The sequence below is a fragment of the Clarias gariepinus genome, chromosome 1, assembly GCF_024256425.1.
Source record: "Clarias gariepinus isolate MV-2021 ecotype Netherlands chromosome 1, CGAR_prim_01v2, whole genome shotgun sequence".
Lineage (NCBI taxonomy): Eukaryota > Metazoa > Chordata > Actinopteri > Siluriformes > Clariidae > Clarias > Clarias gariepinus.
The window spans coordinates 16330419-16346244 of NC_071100.1; the positions used below are offsets into that span (position 1 = coordinate 16330419).

The 15826-nt window shown below is 39.0% G+C and overlaps 1 pseudogene; it reads right to left on the reverse strand.

The window, feature by feature from the left end:
* Positions 1 to 15826, reverse strand: part of LOC128520445 (uncharacterized) — a 126653-nt pseudogene that overhangs the window by 3242 nt on the left and 107585 nt on the right.

A 15826-nucleotide genomic window follows, 5' to 3' on the forward strand; every position in this document is an offset into this window, starting at 1 on the left:
AAAGTCGTCCTACACAATAACCCCCATGCCCCTCCTCCACACCAGCCCGATTCTTTATAAAGGTAAAGTGCGGGTTAATTTGGTTTATTTTTACTTTATATTTTGTATTAATTATTTTTATATGAATGTTTTTGGGGTTGTAGAACAAATTATCTGAGTTTCTATTATTTCTTATGAGGAAATTAACTTTGATATACGAATGTTTTGATATACAAACACGCTTCCGGAACAAATTACTGCTCACGATCCAAGGTTTACCTGTACTCTATTTTTTTTATGTTGTCAAGGTATCTATATGAATATATTACTGATAAGACAATTAAAGACTCACTGTGCACTGTGATGTTGAGAGAATGACTGCGTCCTCCAGATTCAGACTGACACCAGTAAACTCCAGTGTGTGATGTAGAGAGGGAGCTGATGTTACATGTAGATCCTGAAACTAATGAACAATTAAACAGTGTCTCATTTGTGCGTCTTCTCACTGTCCATCCTGTAGAGTCTCTCTGGTCCTCACAGCTCAGTGAGAGAGAGTCAGCAGTAAAGTGTTGAGTTCTGCTGGGACTGATGATCAGAGACACTGGAGGAGATTCACCTGAAACATAAACATTGATTGTGAACAGAACATATTAAACATGCATGATGTAATCAATTAACAATAGACAGACAAACAGACAGATGGATCGATAGATGGATATTGATGGATATCAGTAATTTTATTCCTTTAAATCCTAATAATAATAATAATAATAATAGTAATAAAATCACACACAATAGTTGTTAATGTATTTCCTCACCAGTGACACACAGAGGCTGTGGTTTGCTGTAGTATGTGTGAAAGACACTCTGCTCTGCACATATAAACTCCTGTGTGATTCAGAGTAACAGGACTAAGAGTGTTTGAGCCCCAGACATACTGTATGGAAAGAATGAACCATGAAGCGTGCTTATCCAAGCAGTGCTCAAAAACTATACAAAAACTAAAGAAATCAAATACTAAAAGCTTGCCAAAGCTTATAACATTTATTTTACCTAAAAAAAACAAAATGAAACATCTGAAGAGGAGGAAGACCCAGATATACCACCCACTGAACAAGCTGCAGCGGCACCAGTCACTACTTTTGCCGGCAGCTCAGATGCGTGCCCTGTCCCCGATACCCAGCCCCATAATCTACTGGGAAGCAAAATCGTGCTTTCTAACGACTCAGCGGTTTGGACTGAGAAAATAACTGACCAACAAAGATGAAGTATTGTCAAAAGGGCACCAGTTCAAATAAAGGATTAAAATTTTCCTCAAAACAGTGACAAAATTCCTCGACAAAATTTTCTCTAAAGAATTTAGAGAAATCGTTTAGTTTATTCAGTCAGTAGTGATGTTTTTTTTTTTGTTTTTGTTGTAAGCGCTTTGAAAGGGGAAGCACCTCCTCACTTTGCAGTAGTGGATTTAGAATCTCATGATGTAAGAATCTGGAGCAGACACTGGGAGACACTGACAGTCAGGACAGGATTCTTAGAGTGAGAGCAGCTGTTTATGTTTTTTCTACATCACATACAGTATCTACACCTGCAGAGATGTTACATTACATCTACAAGGAGAATCTCTTGGAGCTTTATGACAATTTAAGCATTGCCTTGCATTAACTGTTAACATTGTCTATCACTGTTGCCTCAGGGGAGAGAAGCTTTTCCACTTTGAAGCAAATGAAACTTACCTGCGGTCCACAGTGTCCCAGGAACCAAAAGTAAAAAAAAAAAAGAAAAAAGTGTAACAAAATATACAATATATATAAATTATATAAAGTATAAATTATAATTATCAGATTGTCCCAAGTGATCAAGCAGAGGATGGTAATGGCAAGGAAAATCTATCTGAGGAGGCAATAAGAAGAAACCTTCAGAGGAACCAGACTCAACAGGTAACCCATTCTTATTTGGGTGATAACAGATCAGATAGACCAAATTGCTTTTATTAAACTTATTTATAACTTACAAGCAACATACATCTGTGTTTAAGGCAGTCTGAGAAAGAATACATTCGGGCCTAGTGGAAAAAAATGCCACTGTTTGACTGCAATCAGATACTTAAACCAAAGCAACTCTAACTTGTGTCAATTTTCATTTGGGAAATAACACAACTGAGCACACAAAACATGTGATACATGAACAGACCCTAAGACAGTCAAAACACACAGTCTAGTCTGAAAAATGGCACAGTCTGACGTCAATCAGCTGTTTAAACCTTGGCACAAAAAGGTGTGGTTGCTAGTCAGAGAGACTGACTTTTTTTTTGTATGTTACATCCTCTGGTTGTGATGTACACTAACGTTTCATACACACTCGTGTAGTACGGAGCTGCCAGGAACATAACCACTACAGCGAGCATGCCGTATGTCTGTAGAGGATGTGAAAACATGCAAATAGTGATGCTACTATGACACAGAAGCTCCAAAACTTGTATTGAGCAGAAGTGGGCGTGTCCAAATAAAGCCTCGATTCGAGGTGTGTGTGACTTACCCAAGAGTCACGTGACCATTGACAAACGAAGAATTGTGTTTTCCGGAATCACGTGACCAACTCGTTTGGCGCTTAAGTAAAGGCTCATGCACTCTTCAGTTAATTTTCAAGTATTCAGAGATGTTGAATATGTGCATAAACATTTCCTTAAACAGTGCAACTACATCTACATATTACTTGTGCTGCGTGTGATGTTACGATCTAGTTGCTACACAAGATTTGTCCACTAGATATTAGTACAACGAGCTCTTGAATGAAGCTTCATGAAATTAATCTTTTGGTGAAACTATTGGCTGGGAGAAGCCTCGACACCTAAATGAAGCTTCATCTGGCCCTCACTACATGCAGAAAGACCTGTCAGAGTTAAATAAATCTAATAACTATCCATTCTTAAACTCCCTGTTGTATCCTAAGATTGAAATGTTTGGACTTTTCATACGGATTCATATTCCTGATCAGACCGCAGCCATGTGTATATTCATGCTGAAATGATTCCAGACACAGTGATTCATTCTCATTCAGCAACGCTTGTGGAAAAGTGTGTCACTACAAGACTTGTTGGCAAGGTGGCCTAGCTGAAACTGACCATGTTGTTATTAGAGTTAAGAGTGTGTGTTGGTGTGGATGAGGCCCCCATTAGGAAGACTTTGTCCTGATTATACTGTTTTCAGATCATGCAGCACTCTCTAATCTTCTTAGGCTTTCAGACTCGGCACCATCATTACCAGTCATTCGACTTTTCTTTGATGTTGATGCTTATCTGAAGTCATTCACCCTCACACTGGTCATAACTTAACACACCAATGCTTAGAAATTATACTTTTTCTTTAATGCAAGTGTGTAAATATCTGGTGTGATAATTTAAAAAGAAGCTCTACTGAGCATCTCTTACTCACCAGTAACATTTACCCAGAGTGCATCACTGTAGTGTGTGTAGTAGACTGGGTTTCCTCTTCCAGCTCTGCACCTGTACTGACCTCCATCAGAGACACTAACTGATCTGATAAAGTAGTGAAATGTTCCAGTCTCAGTGGTCTGTGTGGGTGTGATCCAGTAAAACCTCCATCCAGCAGACCGCAGCTTCAGTCTACAGGTCAGAGTCACTGAGTTTCCCGTCAGTGCAGCTCCTTTAAGGTCTGATGTGAGTTCAGATTTAGGTTTTTCTGCGGGAAATGAAATACATAGTTTATGATACAGAGCATGTTGGTCTTGGGAGACATATTAGGAAGTTTGAGAAATTATCTTAATTTTTATCACTGTGTTTTGCTTAAATAACAATTAAAATGGGTTTTGTTACCACATCACAACAAGTAAACAAATGAATAAATGTGCATAATTTATATGAGTTATATGAACACAGTAAACTAAGTAGAAACGTAGAAGTTGTGTGTGCATGTTAAATAATAAATAGAGCGTGCTTTTCTGTCAGTGTTGGGTGTAACGCGATACAAAGTAACATTAGAGTACTTGGATTACTTTTTTGATGTAACTTGTAATCTAACACGTTAGGTCCGCCATTTAGGTATTCAGTTATTTAATTATATTTTTAAGAATGTAATCTGTTATTTAGACAATTTATGTAATCCGGGAGCCAGACAGCAGTCATTCCCAATCTCTTAGTGTGTGTGTAAAAGTCGTCCAACACCCCCCCCCCCCCCCCTTGATATTCCTGATGTTATATCAACGAGGACAGACGCACGGAAAGATGGAAACCTAATCACAGCGCCAAAACTCGCGGTGAATCATGATGACATGTACTTACGGCCACCGCGCGAAACCAGGTAGGTGAGATAGGGGTATTAGTAGTTAACAGATTATGGGCCAAACTTCTCTGAGTGATGATGGTAGAATAATTATAAAGGTCTTGACTAAAACAACATGCATGAGGAATCACAAAGGAGTTTTTTTTTTTTTTTCTGCAACGGAAAAGTACTTAAACTAGTTACTTTTATCAGAAAGTAACACTGTAATGTAACTGATTACTTTTTAAACACAGTAATTTTGTAATGTAATTAGTTACTTTAAAAAGTAACGCCCCCTAACACTGTTTTCTGTTTTCAACTAAACTTACAGATCTTTACTGTAAAGCCACAACAGTAAAACCTTAAAACTATTTTCTCAAACATGCAGAATCATGTCAGCTTCCATGCCCATATTTCACAGACATTTTAATTATTTTCTAACAATTTAAAACAAAATCAAAAAGAAAATGATGCTCCAGCAGTCAGACTGGTATCAGAAAGGTGTGATGCTTCCTGTCTTTAACATTAATTAAAGAAATGAAAGGCCTTAAAAAGGGATCTTCAGTTCTCTGGGCACTTTTTAAGGGGTAAATGTTAAAGCTAGGCTAACGGCTAACTGCTAATATGTAACCTAGCCTTCTCTAGCTCTTAAGACAGAGAGTAAAAACTGAAAGAAAATCAAGTTTGTCAGAATGCAGGATCTGAGCTTGAAAGTTAACACACACACTTGGAGATTTATAAGTCATGCAAACTCAGTTAAAAAGGAGTGTAACTTGTGACCTTTAAATGTAAACAGACAGAAGGAAACTGAAAATCCACTCACTCAGAAACAATGACACTAAAGGCTGAGAGTCTCATCACCGTACTGTACTTGACATCTTCTGTACATTTTAAGCAATTTTCCTCTTGGATTATTAAAGTTCTTTCTTGAATGTCTGTTTTATACTTTCACTCATAAATCCTGGTTTGACATTTAAGACCCTTGTTATATTAATTAAAATCTCTTTAGTCAATAATAACAATAATAAATTATACAACAAAAATATATAAATTACCACCCTGCCAGATCAGAATGTAATCTAAGGATCTAAAAAAAAAAAAATAGGGCTGTATGCACACACACACACACACACAAACCTAAAACCAACAAGGTAAAAGAAAGACAAAGAAAAGTGATGCACTCCTATAACAAGAGAAAGAAAAAGAAAGTACAGTTAAACCTTGGATTGCGAGCATAATTAGTTACGGAAGCGTGCTCGTATATTAAAACTGTGAATTTCCCTCATAAGAAATAATGGAAACTCATTCCACAACCCAAAAATATTCATTTAAAAAAATTTATACAAAATATAAAGAAAAAATAAAACAAATTAACCTGCATTTTACCTTTGAAAAGAATCAGAGAGAGGAGAGGAGGAAGGGGGGAAAGAGGGCTGCTGTGTAGGATAACTTTCACACACACACACACACACACACACACAGGCACTAGTGGAGGGAAAGGGTGAGGTGGCTGCTCTGTAAGACGACTTTCACATGCACATCAGTTTACCGAATAGAGACTCACCCTTACACAATGAGGTGAGCAGGTGAGTCTCTATTCAGTGTGTCCCACACACACATACAAACACAAAATAAAAAATGCTTTACACACACACACACACACACACACACACGTAGTCACAGTGTTATATTAAACAGTACACGTGTGCCTGGATGCTAACTATAAGAGTGACGCATGCGAACTGAGACTGAGCAGGGGAGACGCGTGTGTGCTACACGACACTCGATGATACGTGGTACTCGTAAATCAAGACTCACTCGTTTTTCAAGTGAAAATTTATTTTTTAAAAACTTTGCTTGTCTTGTGGAACACTCGCAAATGGCAGGAAACATAGGAAAAGAGAAAAACAGTAAAGAAGTGTCAAAAACCTATAACTTAATAAGGCAAACGCTGATTAATTAACAAACTAACTAAAATAAAATAAATTAAGTAATTAATTAAAAATCCACACTCTAGATTAGCAAAAAAACAAAAAAAACAACAATCATCTAAATTCATTCTAATGTGGTGAAAAAATTATTCTTAAATGCAACCTGTAAAAGTCGAACTGATTTACTGATCTGAAACAGCAAATTCACTTTCAAATGAGTCCCACAAGGTAATTACCTCCATCTACAAGGTAATGTGTACAGCACCCACATTATAACAACACACACACACACACACACTCACCTGATACAGAGAGTGTAACAGGATCACTGGTTTTTGAGCTCTGAGAGTCACTTCTTCTCGTCCCTCTGCAGGTGTATTTACCCCCATAATAACTCCAGTCCTGTTCTGTAATAATTACTGTAAACTCCTGTGTTGTGCGGTGTGGGGTCTGTGTGTTATCATTCTCATACCAGCTGTATGTCCACTCAGTGTCTCCTCCTGTCTGTATGTTACACCTGAAAGTCACTCTCTCTCCTCTGTACACCCGTGTATCAGGATTTATAATCACCACAGGTTTAATCTCTGTAATGAAACAAAACACAAACACTACTGTTTATACTTAGATATTAATTTTCAAAACTATGAGGGAATTATTTTATTTTTATTTTTAGGATGAATTTTTAAAACATTGAAATGCATTAACATTTAACAGAGAATTCATGTTTCCATTCAGAGTGTAGATACAGTAAATCTGTTCACATGTAAATGATTAAACTCTGTCACACTACAATCACTACTAATGAAGTAAATGTAGATCACAATTTTAAATACAGACTCAACACTAAATAATCATCTCACTGTACTGACACTTTACATCTTGTTAGGTTTAAGAGAAAGAGTCTAAATTGTTACGTTTTATACAAAAAGCTTCCAGCAGTCACCAGCTGTTTGATGTATAAACATCTGGATACGAGCTGTAGGAAGTGTTACTACATAAGGAGTCAGGAAGCACAATGAGGGGTGTTTAATGCTCAGAGAGGGAATGAGAATGTTTATATCATATTATAAAACCTCACACATAAACACTGTCCATGCCTGAATTACAGTGTGTTAGTTATCATGACCTGTGATAAAATAAGTAAATACAATCCTGTGGGATTTACAGGGAATAAAAACCTTGTAGATGTGATTAAGAGAATAATTCTGTAAACAATACAGTAGAAATATAAACAACTTTAGAGAACAATCTGTAAATTTTACCGTTTCACACTGTTGTAATTTACAAAAAAAATTTAAAAAATAATAATAATTTAAATCAGTCATTCTCTGCTAAATGAGCCTTTTAAGATTTATGTGCAGTTGTTGATTATGGTTCACTGAACCTGATTTCAATCCACTGAAAAATACCAAATAAAAAAACATTCTTTAACTGATGATTCATTATAAGACTTTTTTACACAAATTTTATTTACTTTTTTGTAATGCACTGTTTATATATATATATATATATATATATATATATATATATACACACACACATATACACAGTATATTAATACAGTACAATCGTCTATACCGCTTTATCCTGTATTCAGGGTCGCGGGGACCTGGAGCCAATCACCGGAGAGTTAGGGCATGAGGCAGGGTACACCCTGGACAGAGTGCCAATCCATCGCAGGGCACACACACACATACACACACTCACACACTCATTCACACATTACGAGCAATTTGGGATTCCCCCAATAAGCCTAACCTGCATATCGATGGCGCTGCGCACACAGTCGCAGCGGCTTGCAGCTCCTTGATCCTAGTACTTTTCTTAGCACTTTTATTAGAGTCTTTATGTTCTCTACGCTCCTTTGCACACTGCTACAGTAGACAGGAATTAATAGACATTGGTTTTAACTCAAAGCTGGAAATTACTGCAGAGTCTAGCCGCTTTTATAACATCCCTACTGAGATAGCGAGACCGGCGGGTGCTCCGTGGTTTGTTGTGGGCGTTGGCAGGCGGCGAAGACGGCGGAAGGAGAGAAGGCAGAAGCGGGCGGATGCCTGTCCGGCCTTCTTGCGAGACTGAGGAAGGAGTTACCCGCATATCCCCGATGCAGCTGTACAGCTAGCGGGACGCTCCATGTATCGCTACGATCGGACCAAAGCATCCGGTAAGAGCAGAGGGGGGGGTCTGTGTATTTATGTAAACGACAAATGGTCTACGAATAATAAGGCCATACATAAGCACTGTTCACCGGACCTCGAGTCCTTTTCTATTAAATGCCGTCCTTTTTTTATGCCTAGAGAGGTAACAGTAGTGATAATTACGGCTGTATATATACCTCCCAATGCTAATGTTAGCACTGCTCTCTCGCTGCTGTCAAACAGCATAAACAAACAGCAAGAGTCTCACCCTGACGGAGTACACATTATCGCGGGTGATTTTAATCAAGCAAATTTGAAGTCCATTTTGCCTAAATTTTATCAGCACGTAAAATGTCCTACTAGAGGGGAAAATACATTCGATCATGTTTACACAAACATTAAGCATGCATATAAGACCACACAACTCCCACACTTAGGACACTCGGACCATCTCTCCCTGTTCCTTATCCCTGCATATAAACCTCTTATAAGAAGTACAACTCCATTGATAAAGACGGTCACTATTTGGCCAGAAGATGCTCTTCATAAGTTAATAGACTGTTTCTCACACACTGATTGGAGTGTCTTTGAAAATCACGACTTGCAAGTTTATACAGAGGCTGTACTATTGTACATCAAGTACTGCACAGGGAATGTCACGGTGGAAAAACGCATCCGGGTATTCCCCAATCAGAAGCCCTGGATGACCAGTCAAGTCAAATCATTGCTCAAAAATCGTAATAAAGCATTTAAATCAGGAAATAAAGCACTATATAGCACGACCAGAGCTGACCTGAAGAGAGGGATAAGGAGAGCTAAAGCTGACTACAGGAGGAAAATAGAAAGCCATCTCTCAAATAACAACCCGCGGCAGGTATGGCAGGGTATTCAGCAGATCACACACTTCAGACCAGTATAGCTGTGGACTCTAGCATTGCATTGGTGGAAGAGCTAAATACCTTTTTTGCACGCTTTGAGACCTCACCCCAACGGTCTGCAGTTACATTACATCAGCTTCAACCAGCCCCCAGATTCCAACCACTGACTGTGCAGGTACAGGAAGTGAAAGAGATGCTTTCCCCAGGAAAGCAGCAGGACCAGACGGTGTACTTGGGAAGGTACTTAAGGCCTGTGCTGACCAGCTCTCACAGGTGTTCACAAGCATCTTCAACCTTTCTCTGACACGGGCTATTATTCCAGCCTGCCTAAAGTCGACTACTATCATCCCGGTACCCAAAAAATCTAATATAACCAGCCTAAATGACTACCGTCCAGTGGCACTTACACCTATTGTCACTAAATGCCTAGAACGGTTGGTCTTGGGTCACATCAAAGGTTGCCTCCCTCCCTCGTTTGACCCCCACCAATTCGCTTACAAGGCAAATGGGTTAACTGAAGATGCTATAGCCTTCATCTTACATACAGCGCTGAGTCATCTGGAGCACAGTGGGAACTATGTTAGGTTGCTCTTTATTGATTATAACTCGGCCTTCAATACTATCATCCCTGCCATCCTGGTCAGCAAACTGACTGATCTAGGACTTCATCCACTCACCTGCTCCTGGATTAAAGACTTTCTCACAAACAGACCACAGTCAATAAAACTTGGTCACAACCCCTCCGCTACTAGATCTCTGAGCACGGGCTCCCCACAAGGGTGTGTGTTGAGCCCACTACTCTATACCCTCTACACCGCCGACTGTAGACCCATCCAGTCCAGTAATACCATACTGAAGTTCGCGGATGATACAACGATGGTGGGGCTGATCTCTGAGGGTGATGAGTCAGCCTACAGGGATGAGGTTTGGAAATTGTCCAAGTGGTGTCTGGCAAACAACTTGACTCTCAACATCTCAAAAACAAAGGAAATTATTCTGGACTTTAGGAGACAACGAGCAGACCTGAGCCCTCTCTACATTAATGGGGATTGCGTAGAGAGAGTCTACGCTTACACCTTTTTGGGCACAATAATATCTGCCGACCTCTCATGGTCAGGAAACACTACTGCTGTCTTTAAAAAAGCACAGCAACATCTGCACTTCCTGAGAGTGCTCAGGAGAAACAACGTCGGGAAGAAGCTGCTAGTGACCTTCTACCGCTCCACCGTTGAGAGCATCTTAACTTACTGCATCACGGTGTGGTTTTCCCACTGCACAGAGGCAGAACGGAAGAAGCTCCAGAGAGTGGTAAATACTGCAGAGAGGATCATTGGCTGCACCCTTTCCTCCCTAAAGGACATCTACTTATCCCGTTGCCTCACCAGAGCAAAGGCCATCACTAAAGACTGTTCTCATCCAGCCTTCCCCATGTTTGACCTGTTGCCCTCAGGCAGGCGCTACAGGTCTATCAGGACTAGAACAAACAGATTCAGAAATAGCTTCTTTCCACAAGCCATCACCATACTAAACACACGGTCACTGACTGTTTTCCTCCCATATGTACACATACATGCATTTACTATATTCGGTATATGTGCAATAACATTACATATATTTTTAATTTACAAATGTTCTATTTTATTTTATGTTATTTGTGTGTTTTCATTTTTTAATTTTTTTGTCTTCTTTTAGATTATGTGTGTACTAGGTGAAAGTGCTGTTAAATTTCGTTGTTCATCTAATGTGCAATGACAATAAAAACCTCTAACTAACTAACTTTTTGGACTGTGGGAGGAAACCAGAGTACACAGAGGAAACCCACCAAGCACGGGGAGAACATGTAAACTCCATGCACACAGAGACGGGAATCGAGCCTGGCTGGGAACCCGAACCTGGACCCTGGAGGTCCAAGGCAATAGTGCTAGACACTACACCACCGTGACACCCTAATGCAGTGTCATCTAAATAATGCAACTAAGTTTTTTGCATCATTTATTCAGTACAACTTAACCACAAAACAAAGACTTTGCAGTGAGGACAGTGAGGAGTGTCTCGGCAGTGTCACTGTCTATGTACTGTAGAGAGAATACAGTGTCTGAGACGCATCTGAGACACGACTTACTGAGCCGCTGAGAGCTCATCTCCTTCCTCACATCACTGCCTGGTTTGGGAAACTGCACTGTCTCAACCCACAGACCCTGCAGCAGACAGTGAGGACAGCTAGGCTCATCTGTGTCTCCATCACAAATATTTACAACACACACTGCATCGGCAAAGCCACTCCAGCATTGTGGTGTGTGTGCGTGTTTACACACACTCTTTATCATTCTGCCATCTGGAAAACAGTGATCAAACACTCAGGACCACAGAATCAGTTTCTTTCCACAGGACATCAGACTTATTAACACCCAGGAAATGGGGGGACGCACGCACACACACACGTACACACACACGTACACACACACGTACACACACACGTACACACACACACCCCTTAATGGATACTACTCTATTTTAGTCTCCATGTAATTTTTTTTTTATTTACATTCTTTATCTGGTTATTAAAAGATTAAACATACAGTAATTTATTGATCTGCGTCACAGCTGCAGCACTCGTGTTCTCTGTGTACTACAGTATAATCTTCTGTTAGAATCATTTTTATATGTGAGGTCTTGTGTAGTTCTGTGTTTTATGGAGCACCATGGTCCTGGAGGAAGTTTGTTTATTTGCACTATGTACTGTATCCTACTGTATGTGGGTGAAATGACAATTAAAGCCACTTTGATTTGTCTGTGAAAAAAAATCCAGGGCAACAAAATATGACATGAAATAAGGAAAGCTGCACATGTAACACATTACACTTAATTAATCTTAATTAATGTTGAATCAGCTCCTTTAAGGTCTGTCGTGAGTTCACGTTTAGGTTTTTCTGTAATAATGAAACACAGTTGAAGATGTCAGGTTGTCTTTACCCAACTAATGACTTCCAGAATGAAATGTTTTTACTGTCTGGGAGACGCTAAACCACTTCTTCAGTTTTAGCTTTTAGCTGGACACACGATCAATTCACTGAGATCAGAAGTTGAGATTTACTTTCCTTTGTCCATCATGTTAACAGACATGTAGCATGGAGATAACAATAAGAGCATGGAGAGAGAAGATTAACAGAGACGTAGTGTCATGACCGAGTGTACTTTTATATCTCAGCAAATAAGCAAAATTAGACAATTACAATTAAAATATGAAGAAACCATTTACATGAAATTAACTGAGAAAAAAAGGTCCAATCTGCCTTTAAAGTCCTAAACAACATGTACAGTCCCACAAACCTTCATTTCTCATTAAATAACTTCAGTAATCATGTTTAATCTGACAGAAAACACAACATTACTAACTGCCCACCGTTCGCCACGGCATGTGGTCTCTGATTGGCCAGCTCACTATACGGGAAACATTTTCCACCAATCACAACACACACACACACACACACACCTGTTGTCAGCTGATAACTCCTCCTACACACTCCCTCTCTAATCTCTACAGTCTCTTCCACTCAGTGTTTCAGTATAAAATCTCGCCCCTGGTCCTCTTCACTCATTCACACTCAGACTCTCCACTCGAGCATGGTGATGTTTCTGAAGCAGTAACTTTATGAAGACCATTAAACAGCCTCTCAGCAGCTTATTAAAAGAGTTTTACAGGTTTTTGTGACATTTTCCACTAAATCTAAACTAGTGTTGTTCCACTTGATCTCCAGCTCAGCTCACACCGGCCCTGCTCAGCCGTGCTCACACTGTCTCTCTTTAACTTTAATACAATCATCTACAGGAAACACTTCTCTGTGTCTAACTGTGTAAATGTTACTGTATTGTGATGCTGATCACATGGTGTTTATATGTTCAGTGTTGTACAGAATCACATGAGAGAAAGTCTCTTACTCACCAGTAACGTCTAACTGGAGTTCATTACTGTCGTGTGTGTAGTAGACTGGGTCTCCTCTTCCAGCTCTGCACTTGTATTTACCTCCATTAGCTTTACTAACAGAGCTGATGATGCAGGAGTTTGTCTCAGTCTCAGTCTTAAGCTGTATGCCGTCTTTTAAATAGGAAAACTTCCATCCAGTAGACTGTGGTGTCAGTGTACAGGTCAAAGTCACTGTGTTTCCTGTCAGTGCAGCTCCTTTAAGGTTCGATGTGAGCTTAGGTTTAGGTTTTACTGTAAAAAATAAAATAAAAAGTACAGTATCAGAATGTGAAGTAGTCTTTACTACACAAATCACTTCTACAGTAAAACACTATTACTCTCTCAGTGACGACACTAAACACATCAGGACTAATGTCACATTGTTTATGAATTTTCAGTTATTCAAATGATGTGAATGAAAATCTGCAGAAATATTAAATGTAAAGTGTCAATAATATCAAAGTGAGAGTCAGAAAAGAACTGTTGTGTGATCATCTAAGTCTCTAATCTCTCTCTCTCTCTCTTTATCAATTTATCATAATTGGTGTAAAAAGTAAAAAATATTTTGTTAAAGTGCAACACAAACAGCAAAATTACACATTTAATCTTTAGAAGACATATTGGGAAACTTTAAATAAATATACAGTATATGTATACAGTGGAACCTCGGATTATGAGCATAATTCGTTTCGGAAGCAGGCTCGTATTCCAAAACACTAAAACCAAATTTAATTTTCCCATAGGTAATAATGGAAACTTAAATTATTCGTTCTACAGCCCCAAAAAATAAATACATGAAAACAATTAATACAAAATATAAAGTAAAAATAAAACAAATTAACCTGTACTTTACCTTAAAAAAACGTAAAAATAAATCCTGACAGATAAGTGTTTCCATTTGTGCACGCAGGGTGTGTGTGTGTGTGTGTGTGTAAAATGTGCGTGCACACACACACACACATTAATGGATAGACCGTTTTTAAAACCGTTTAAAAATTAGCAAGGGACATCCATAGTCACACTCGCGTGAGCGCATACTAACGGGATCACTGCTGTAAAGTAAAACAACAACAACAACAAAAAACTAATTAACAGCTCCTCACCTTTGAAAACAATCGCGACAGAGAAGAGTTTGTGTGTTTGTTTGGCAACCTGAGAGAGGGGGGCTGAAGGGGGGCCCGCTCGCGTTTACAGCAAGTAGGGATAACTGCAGGCTGGAGCAATAAGCGTGCCGAAAGGTCGGGGCGTGCGGAAGGGTAGAGGGCATGTCAAAAGAAACTGGTGGGTGAATGGAGCTTTTGCGTTGGCCAATCAGCATGCAGAAGGATGGGGGGCGTGTCAAAAGGTAGGGGCGTGCCGAAAGGTTTCTCATTGATGAAAGGAGCTTCTGCATTGGCCAATCAGCGGTAATCTTTTTTATATGTAAGAACCTTCATTTTAGCATGGAAGAACATGGCGGCGGTAAGGCTTGGTGTGGTTAGTCAATATAAATAATTTTTTTCTTTATTTTCGTCATTTAATTGTTCGTTTAATTGTTGACGACAGACACATATTACTGTAAGACGAAACACAGACAGGTTTTCACTCGAAGTAAGGGTTGTATCGGTGTCCGTTTTGCGCTACAGATGTTTTTAGGCCTCGTGAAATGTTTTAGGCTTCGTCATTTTATTCTGACCGAAGGTTTGAAGGATTCTGTTCCATGGACTGCTACTACAGCATAAATAAATGAATGAATGAGCAGATTGAGTGTACAGGTTGGGTGGAGTACACTCTTAAACGGAGCAGCTCTGCCTCTAAATAAAATGTTTTATTGGCTAAAATTGTGTCTGTTTACTGAATAAGTGCCACTTCAAAGGTTACTAAACTGTACTCATCCTCCTCTTTATTGTGGTGTTTTATGAACCATATTTGTCCTTATTAGGCAATGTCCAAGTCAACGTCATTGTCAATTCTGCTACACGTACAGTGCATACATATAGAAAATTAAAATTACATTTCTCTCAACCCTTGTTACAAATAACACTAAAAAACTAAAAAAAAACTAAAAAAAAAAAAAAAACTGAAATAACACTGGAGAACTTGGAGAACAACCGAGGTAAAATAATTGAGTTACTGTTCTGCAAAAAGGAACAGATTACAACAATAAGAATAGTGCAAGTGTGCTTATTTTAGTTGATTAAAGTGACATTTTAAAGAGCAATATAAAACAGTATAAACAAGAATGTTTTTAGTTTTTATGCACTTTTAGTAAAACTACAGAAAAACAACTGTCAATTCAAAACATTCTGAATGACTAATTCTGTAACTTTTTTTGGTCTTGTTTAACCAATTCAAAGTTAATCCTATCTGACCCATCGTTATCAGTATGTAGACTTAAATGGTAATTATTCTGCATGTTCTCTAGTGGAGTTTGGCGTTCCGCAGGGTTCAGTTTTAGGTCCACTGCTTTTTTCCCTTTACATGCTTCCTCTGGGCAACATAATCCGTAAGCATGGTATTAGTTTTCATTGTTATGCTGACGATACACAGTTATATGTCTCAGCAAAACCTGATGAGAAAAAACAGCTTACTAAAATTGAGCAATGTGTGGGTTTGCTGACGGTGAGGTGATTGTTTGCTTTACATCTCAGGAAGCCCTCTTGTTTGTGTTTCCTTC